The 9,594-nt window shown below is 50.5% G+C and overlaps 1 long non-coding RNA gene across 1 annotated transcript; it reads left to right on the top strand.

The window, feature by feature from the left end:
• The first annotated feature begins 2,105 nt into the window (after window positions 1-2,105).
• Window positions 2,106-9,056, top strand: LOC108592007 (uncharacterized). Its single transcript, XR_001911987.5, has 3 exons — window positions 2,106-2,417; window positions 5,422-5,544; window positions 6,708-9,056. It is a non-coding gene; the product is annotated as an uncharacterized LOC108592007 (long non-coding RNA).
• Window positions 9,057-9,594: the final 538 nt, after the last annotated feature.

Genomic DNA, 9,594 nt, shown 5'->3' with positions numbered 1-9,594 from the left:
AACGCAGGGAAAGCCCATGGAAGGCAGGGTGGAGTTTGACAGGCAGTGTCAGGTGGGTCAAAGGGGAAACTTATCTAGGAAACTCTTGTAGGGAGCTTGGAGCTCTGGGTGAGTTAAACTCATTCTGCTCATGTCTAGAGGCGGCCTTCATAACCCAGCCAGATGTTGGCAGGAAGGTGGGCACAGGTCAGTCGTAGGCTAGAGACTCACGGGTCCTCAAAGGTTGTTTCACAATTCCAGAGGAGGCTGGGTGTGGTGGCCCACGCCTGTAATCCCAGCACTTTGGGAGGTGAGGTGGGTGGATCACCTGAAATCAGGAGTTCAAGACCAGCCTGACCAACATGGTGAAAACCCATCTCTACTAAAAATACAAAAATTAGCCGGGCGTGGTGGCGTGTGCCTGTAATCCCAGCTACTCAGGAGGCTGGGTCGCACCATTGCGTTCCAGCCTGGGCGACAAGAGCAAAACTCCATCTCAAAACAAACAATTCAGTTGCAGAGGGGAGCACAGCAGGAGAGGGCTCCCGTGGTGACAGCGCAGATGCCCGCAGTGGACGGCTGTTGTGTGCTGCTGAGTTTGGTGTCTCATGGATCGAACTGCAGGATACCAGAGAAGGAGCTTGGAGATAATCCAGCCAACTTATTTCACAGATGAGGACACCGAGGCACAGAGTGATGGGGTTCCTTTCTGGGCACACTGAGCTAGCAAGTTTGAGAGCTGAGTTGACAGCCGTGCCTCTGGTCCTGTCCCCGGATTTCCCACAGGCCCCAGCTGGAGCTGGCATGTGTCGCGTCTTCTCTCTTCTCTCCACCTTGCCACGTTGGTCTCGTCATTGTTAATGTCTTAAGAGGAAGGGAAAGGCCATGAATTCCCTTTCCTTTTTTTATTTTTTAGATGGGAGTCTTGCTCTGTGGCCCAAGGCTGGAGTGTAATGGGGCCATCTCAGCTCACTGCAACCTCCGCCTCCGAGGTTCAAGAGATTCCCCTGCCTCAGCCTCCCAAGTAGCTGGGACTGCAGGCACCCACTACCATGCCCAGCTAATTTTTTGGTATTTTTAATGGAGATGGGTTTCACCATGTTGTCCTTTCCATTTTTCTCGTGTCTTGGCATCCCTTTTCACAAAGATGCTGAGAATTGGGCTCTGGTCCTGTGGCAGGGTCCCCAGCCCACGCGGAGGCCCAATGCTGCAACTAGCATGGACTTCACCAGGCTCTGGATCTGTCTTTGACCGTCGGCTGCCAAGGGCTAGCAGAAGACATGTTCCAGATAAATGCAGAGGACCATGCTGGCTGCCAAGTATTCGGAAAGTAAAAAATGGAACTTCTGATGTCACCATAGAAGAGTGCTGTTGGCAGTTATATTTGGATAAACAGAAGTTTGAGGGTTTGTTTTGTTTTGTTTTTGAGATAGAGTCTCTGTAGCCCAGGCTGGAGTGCAGTGGTGCAATCTCGGCTCATTGCAACCTCCATCTCCCTGGTCCTGGTTCAAGCAGTTCTCCTACCTCAGCCTCCAGAGTAGCTGGATTACAGGCATGAGCCACCACGCCCAGCCAGAAGTTCAAGATTTTGATGGTTTTCTGGTATTCTGACCAAGTCAAAAGTTGGTCCACGTGACTAATACAATCTGTATCTGTCAGGATTTAAGCAGAGAAACAGAACCAGCAGGAGACATAGGATATATATGCAGATGGATTGCAGGGAACTGGCTTCTGTGTTTGTAGGAGCTGGCTAGACACATCAGAATTCGTGAGTCCGGCTGTCAGGAAGGGCAGCCTGGAACTCCTGGGCATAGGCTGATGCTGCTGGCTGAGTTTCCCATCCGAAGCCAGCAGCTTTGGCCCGTCCATAAAGGGCATGGGGTAGTGTGGTAGGCACCTTTCCTGGGGGACAGAGTGTGGTGACTGTCCCCATTCCCCCAGGCAAGTGCATACAGAGGCACAAGGATGGGGCAGATTCCAAGAAGGTCTTGGGCCCCCTTCCTCCCCGGCCCTTCCCCCTGCAGCTCCTTTGCGGCTGAACCCTGCCTGGCCACACAGCATCCTTCACACCCGTTTCCTTGGCTTGGAAATCTTAGAAATATAGATTTCCTGTATCCCAGTTCTTTAGACTTCCTTTTGTTCACTGGCTTGCTACTTCTCTAACTGTCCGGTAAGGGCACATTTTTATTTTGTTTATAATTTCCAGTCCGTCATGGGACCCACACTTTTGTAAACCACGATAAAGATGAACTACCTGAAAAATGATGAAGCGCTTAGACAACGTGGCAAAGCGAAGTGGCTGCCAGAGTTCCTAGACATTCGTTCTCAAGCTCCACACTCAGCCAGGCTCAGAACAGCCAGTTCCTGGACTGTCCCTGGAGCACAGGCCCTGCGACCTCTCCCTCCCCGCTCCCTGGCATGATTAATGGAGGAGTTCTGTGAGTATTTCCTGAGCACTGTATGCTGCACGCTGTTGTAGCCCATGGAATTAACCTAGTACCCAAGAGGTGCTTTTTCTAACCCTCTCCTTCCACCCTCCACCTTCAAGTAGGACCCAGTGTCTACTGTCCCCCTCTTTTTGTCCATGTGCCAAATAAGTGAAAATGGACAGTATTTGGTTTTCTGTTCCTTAGTTTGCTAAGGATAATGGCCTCCAGCTCCACCATGTTTCTGCAAAGGACAGGATCTCATTCTCTTTTTTTTTTTTTTGTAATGAATGAGAGGTTCTTATGTTGCCCAGGCTGGCCTCGAACGCGTAGCCTTGCCTCCTCAAGCACCAGGACAACTGGCCTGAGCCACTTAGGCTCCTGATCTCATTCTTTATTATGGCCACATAATATTCCATAGTTACCACTGGTGGGCATTTAGGTCGATTCCACGTACGCCAGAGGGCGGTACATCCTAAGGAAAAGCTCAAGCAGAGAAGAGGGATACCAATGATGAGCTGGTTTCTTTCCTGTTGGATGGAGGTGTTGCCAGCAGGATGGAAACTAATAAAGTAAACCCATCTATTGAAAGGAATTCATGGTTGTCCTTATCAGTGAATACTTTTTTTTTTTTGAGATGGGATCTCACTCTGTCCCCCAGGCTGGAGTGCAGTGGCACGATCTCAGCTTACTGTAACCTCCGCCTCCCAGGTTCACATGATTCTCTTGCCTCAGCCTCCCGAGTAGCTGGGATTACAGGTCTCCGCCATCATACCTGGCTAATTTTTGTATTTTTAGTAGAGACAGGGTTTCGCTATGTTGGCCAGGCTGGTCTGGAACTCCTGACCTCAAATGATCTGCCCACCTCGGCCTCCCAAAGTGCTGGGATGACAGGTGTGAGCTGCCGTGCCTGGTCACATTCTTATTTTAACAAGATTTTCTTAGCAACAAACACATGAAGATGTACACAGGATGAGAATTTCTGAACCAACCATTGGTACACACAGGCAGGACTTCAGGGCTGGTGAGCATCTGGGGTGGGGGAAAGCTCTATGCATTTGCAGGGGAGAGCTTGGGCAGAAAGTTCTGGAGGAATTTCTGAAAGGAGCCAGAAGGAGAGAGAGAACAAGAGGATGAGACAAAAGACAATGGAAAAGGCAAATGGAGTTTAGAAAGCCAGGTACCCACCAGCCATGAAGCTTAGCAGGAGGAAGCAGGAAGTGTCTCACTGGGTTCCTTTTTCCAGTTACCCTGGCAGGAGGAGGCGTGGATGGCGGGCACCAGAGTTCCATCAACTTCACACAGTGCAGACAAACTGGGAAATCAGTAATCTTTTCACAATTAGCAGTTCTTCAGCAACAATAACGTGCTCACTGGTTTAGCGCAGTGGGCTGTGTGCTCAACTGTGAAAGAGAAGGACAAAGTAAGGAATGTGCACAAAAGACTGCTTCGGAAAGCAGCAGTGAAATTAGCAGGACTTTCTAGCTTGCAGGGTGAAAAAATAATTCCATGAGACAGCGTGGTTTATTGTTCTGCTTGGCAGTACCTAAAATGGAAACGGGTGACCATAATCATAATAGGCGAGGCTTATTCACACCCACTGTGTACACCACGACTGTTCTAAGAGTTTTATATATATATAAACATATATTTAACTTTATATATTTATATATTCAATTAATATATGCATTACGTATTTACATACATATATTTCTTTTTTTTGAGACGGGGTCTCCCTCTGTCACCCAGGCTGGAGTATAGTGCCTTGATCTTGGCTCACTGCATCCTCTGCCTTCTGGGTTCAAGGAGTTCTTGTGCCTCAGCCTCCTGAGTAGCTGGGACTACTAATTACCATGCCCAGCTAATTTTTGTATTTTTAGTAGAAACAAAGTTTCACCCTGTTGCCCAGGCTGGTCTGGAACTCCTGAGCTCAGGTGATCTGTCTGCCTCAGCCTCCCAAAATGCTGGGATTACAGGTGTGAGCCACCACGCCTGGCCAGAACTTTATAAATATTAACTCACTCAATCCTCACAACCACCCTGGGGGCTAGGCATGTCTCTTTTGCCCCATTGAGAGATGAGGAGACTGAGGCTGTCCTCCATGAGCTTGCACTGGAAGCAAGTGGGAGTGCCAGCACACAAACCCCGCTGTCATACTGGCTTCTCACTTGGCCTTGAGATCTCCCTCTGGAGAGTGTCCATTGGCCAAGAGAGCCATTTTCCAGGAGAGCCCTGACCAGGAGCAGAGTTAGGTTTGGGGGCAGGGGCAGCTCAGTGGAACACAGGAAGACACAGAAGTGGTTCATTACTCACAGGTCCTGGAGTAATAGTACCTAATAAACCTCCTGGGTGCCCAGGAGGACTGATGGGCAGTCCAGAGACAGCAGAGAGCTCAGTCAGTGGGTGGGAGCAGGAGAGAGAGAGATCTGTGGACCAGTGCCTTTACTGGGGCCCTGGACATTACACAGACAAGTTTCCCACAGGGAGTTCCAATCAGTGGGATTGCAGCAAGCATCACGAGCTCTGTGGGTCACTCTGTGACTGAAGCGTGGTCTCCGCAGCAGAGCTGCACAGTCCGTGTGGGGGTGGGGTGAGTCCAGTAGGCTGCGTGTAGCTGTCCCAGCTCAGCTGATAGATATTAACCCTCTCAACCCCCACGAGCAGCCGAGGAGCTAGGTGCTACTGTTATGCCTCAGTGTCCTCATTTCTGAATGGGGCGTGAGAGACATCCTAGCTCCTAGTGTGGTCGTGAGGATTGGGTGAGTTAATATTTAGAGAGCTCTCGGAACAGCCCTGGTGTATACAGTGGGTGTGAATAAGCCTTACCTATTTTTATCACCTGTCTCTATTTTATGTACTGCCAAGTAGAACAATAAACCCACATGGTCTTGTGGAATTTTTTTCTACCCTGCAAGCTAGAAAGTCCTGCTAATTTCACCGCAGGCTTTAGGCAGCCTTGGTGCTCTCTCTCCAGCCTTTTGTGTGCATCCCTTAATTCTGTCCTTCTCTTTCACAGTTGAACACCAGCCCACTGAGCTAACCAGTGAGCACGTTACTGTTGTTAAAGAATTGCTAACCCCAGCTACACGCAGCTCACTGACCCTGTCGGGAGGCAGTCACCAGGAGGTGGTGGTATGAGGTAGGTCTCTGGATCAACTGCCTTTAGGAACTGGGAGGAGCAGGAGGAGAACTGGAAGCTGTGTTGAGGGCGACTGCACCCTGCTTCTGGCATGAGAATATATATTCAGAATGGATGCAGAGGCAACTCACTACACCTGGCAATTTGGCTCCATGCCTGGGCCCCTGCCCACGATGCCATCCTGCCTCTCGACAAGCACCCATCTTCCTTGTTGGCTAGTTGGGAGATGCTGTCTGGGTGGAGGGAACACCCCTGCATCCTGCCCAGGGCCCTGGCACCCAGGACCCCCAGAGCACTGCTATTTTAGCTCACTCAGAGAGCAGGTGCCCAGACATCATCTGTCCCTCAGCCAGGCTCCTTATGCCCAGGACACAAAACTGGAAGGTTTTAGAAAGCCTCTTGCTGGCTTTGCCAGGACGGTCTGAGACCAACCAATTAGAATGAACAACAAGAAAATGTCTTTGTTGTCTTGACTTTAAGAAGAGAACAAACGGGTGCGAACCCATAGTGGTTCAGCCTGCCCTGTCTGAGGGCGGCCTCTGTCCAGCAGCTCCATCTTCTTGTGGAAGTGGATGAAGACTTCCCAGATGAGAGCAAGCAAAGGCTGTTAACTCAGAACTAGCTGGAGCAAAGAGTCAGCCACCAGGCTCGCCCTGGGGAGGGACTCTGGCCAGGGGGAGGGGCCTGCGAGCCAGCATCGCCCCCGCTCAGATTTTGGAGTCCCTGGTGGGCAACTTGCGTGTGAGGAGAGGGAGTTGAGCCAAATGCCTCGGGCCCCCAAGCAGGTTTAGACGTCTCCAAGGGGGAAAGGCTTCCTTCGTCCCAGGCGCTCCTTCCATCATGGAAACAACCATCAGAACCAGCGTGGGAGACACCTGTGTGGAAGAAGAGCAAACAGAGCTGGCGACTTGGGGAGCCCCGTCCTCTCCCACATGCCTGCTCTTTTGTAAACAAACTTAGATTTCAGAAACAAGTTCCCACAGACCCCAGCCCAGGACCTCACAGGCAGTCGGGTGTGTTGAAGAAAGAGTGATGAATGAGGACAGCTCATAAACAGCCCGTCTTTGTAACCCCCAGGCGTCATCTGTCTGGCAAATCCAGAGGTGCAGATGCTATTAGATCAGCCTTGCCGCTGACAGCAGTCGCTTCTATTTGCCTTGCAGGGGAGACTTTTCGCTGTTTGCAAGTCGGAGCTGATGAACACTCAGTACTTTTCCTTACTAGGAATCGGAGAAAGGTGGACCCTGGACGTCCTTCAGCGCCAAGGCTGGTCGTGACGCTGGAATCTCCCCTGGCCCAGACCTTCACAGTTTCCTGCTGTGATGCCGTTTCACCAAAGCTGTGTGTGACCTTGGGCAGGTGCCCAGCTAGGCAGGTTACTTCTCAGGGTTTCTCATTTTCCGTCATTAAAAGGACCAACGTCGGCTGGAAGAAGTGGCTCATGACTGTAATCGCAGAACTTTGGGAGGCTGAGGTTGGAGGATTGCTTGAGCTCAGGAGTTTGAGACCAGCCTAGGCAACATAATGAGACCTCGTCTCTACAAAATAACTTAAAACGTAGCTGAGCATGCTGTGCACACCTGTAGTCGCAGCTAATCAGGTGGCTAAGGCGGGAGGATCACTTAAGCCCAGCAGGTCACGGCTGCGGTGAGCCGTGATCATGCCCCTGCACTCCAGCCTGGGTGACAGAGTGAGACCCTGTCTTAGACAAATAATAATGATTTTTTAAAAAATCCAAAGTGTTAAAACACATGCGCTAATGAAGAGTCCCCCCCCCCCACCCCCCTGTACAGGCTTTGTGTGAGCAATAAGGCTGTTTATTCACCTGGGTGCGGGCAGGCTGAGTCGTAGGGCAGAGGGAGAGGAGTTGGTTTTATAGGTTTGGGGTAAGCAGTGGAAAGTAGGTACAGAAGTTACAGTTTAGGGTGGTTTTTTGCAAGTTGGGAGGAGGTCGTAGGGTCTGAAGTCACGAGGTTAACCAAGGTTGGTCACAAAGTCCAATGGCCGTGTCACTTGAGGCTGGAATAAGAAACAATAGAAGAACGTCTCAGGTTAGTTGGGCGCCGCCAGGGTTGATGGCTCCAGGAACTCATCTGGGGTGTACATGCAGGTCACAGAAGTTACCACATCGTTCATGGCGCGGTCAGTCAGCCTAAAAGACCTTACACAAAGCTCTAAAGTGTAACTTCAGCCTCTCATCTGCTGAAGACCTTCTCCCTCCTCCTCGTTCCCATCCCCATCTCTCCTCCCCGGCCCCTACCTCCACCCCCACCCCACCTTCACTCTCAGCTCAGGCCTGGCTGTTTAAGGTAATCCCGGACAGGACCGGATGTAGACCGACTGTCTTGCTATTCCTTTACAGCTTGTTCCATCCATCTCTCCTTCTCTTCTGCTGTTTTTCTGCTTTCTTTCAGACTAGGTATTTTGTGACCTCATTTCTTCTGCGTGGTTGTCTCTATGGCTATACTTTTGTGTTTCTTGGCAGTCATTCTGAAATTTACAATAGATTCGCTTTTTGGCTTGAAGAGCTGGCACAGGAGGAAAGTGACTGTAAAAATTTAATGTGTCGGTCGGGCGCGGTGGCTCACGTCTGTAATCCCAGCACTTTGGGAGGCTGAGGTGGACAGATCATGAGGTCAAGAGATTGAGACCATCCTGGCCAACACGATGAAACCCTGTCCCACTAAAAATACAAAAATTAGCTGGGCATGGTGGTGCACGCCTGTAGTCTCAGCTACTCGGGAGGCTGAGGCAGGAGAATCGCTTGAACCCGGGAGCCCGAGGTTGCAGTGAGCCAAGATTGTGCTATTGCACTCCAGCCTGGCAATAGAGTGAGACTCCATCTCAAAGAAAAAGAAAATTAAATGTGTCTACTACGATGTTTGTAATTCACTGGAAAGTACCCTACTGTCATTCGTGTGATGTCACGTATGTGACAAGGTTGAAGCTTTAACGTAATGAGTTACTCATTGGCTTCCTTATGTTCTCATCTGCACAGGCCAGGTGGTCACCCGGCATTTTATCAGAAAGAACCGCCCTCTCGAGGCGGTGACTACAAGTCCTGCTATTGGCACCCCATCTGCAACCGGCACTTTGCCAAAAGGGTGTCAAAAATAGTTTCTTTTCTGTTGTTGAAGTTAAAGACTGGCTACTGAGCACCATGGGTACGTGAGTCCGCTCCAGTCTGGAGACCTTCTCCGCCCACGCACAGACAGGGTGGAAGCGTCCCCCAGGCCTTCACCCTTCACCCCTTGGGGGGTCTGGGACAGGAGCCCTAGGAGGTCCTTTGTCCACCAGGGGTACTGGGGGGTTCCCACAGCACGATGCTGACCAGAGGCAGTGAGATCCTGCTGGGGGCCAGGCGCAGTGGCTCACACCTGTAATCCCAACACTTTGAGAGGCTGAGGTGGGAGGATCACCTGAGGTAAGGGGTTTGAGACCAGCCTGGCCAACGTAGTGAAACCCCGTCTCTACAAAATACAAAAATTACCTGGTGTTGTGGCAGGCTTACAAGTATCCCAGCTACTTCCAGCCTGATGACAGAGCAAGACTTCGTCTCAAAAAAAAAAAAAAAAAAGAGATCCTGCTGGGTGCCCAGGTGCACTTTTGGGGCATCTGTGGGATGGACTTCAGATATCAGTCATGCTTGCAGGACATATGAGCGTTTGGCACCTGCTCTGCTGATGACTGTTTGCATAATAAATGCTATCTTGTCTGGTAGACTCTGCTCCGAGGCTTGCTTCTGTGATCACCCGGCTGTGAGACAGGGGTAGGGGCTAGCTCTCCCCTCTTGGACATTTGGGTAGCTACCGTCATGAACAAAAGGAGCTTTCTAGTTGTGCACCATGAGGTCGTGTCACGGCTTGCTGAATCCCAGTAAGACCCAAGGATAGAGTGACATCATTCGCTCTGCTGATGACATCATGCTATTCACTGCGCCTTCTCAGCTACCAATGATGCAATTGTTTTTCCCCTGAAATTTGACTAGTAAGTTTCCATTTTTCTTCATGTCAGTCAGGTTTTCTTATAAGCAAATAGTACTAGCCCTTG

Source organism: Callithrix jacchus, chromosome 5 (genome assembly GCF_049354715.1).
Source record: "Callithrix jacchus isolate 240 chromosome 5, calJac240_pri, whole genome shotgun sequence".
Lineage (NCBI taxonomy): Eukaryota > Metazoa > Chordata > Mammalia > Primates > Cebidae > Callithrix > Callithrix jacchus.
The sequence above is the reverse complement of the archived record's forward strand: the minus strand, read 5'-3'. Positions and strand labels throughout refer to the sequence as shown.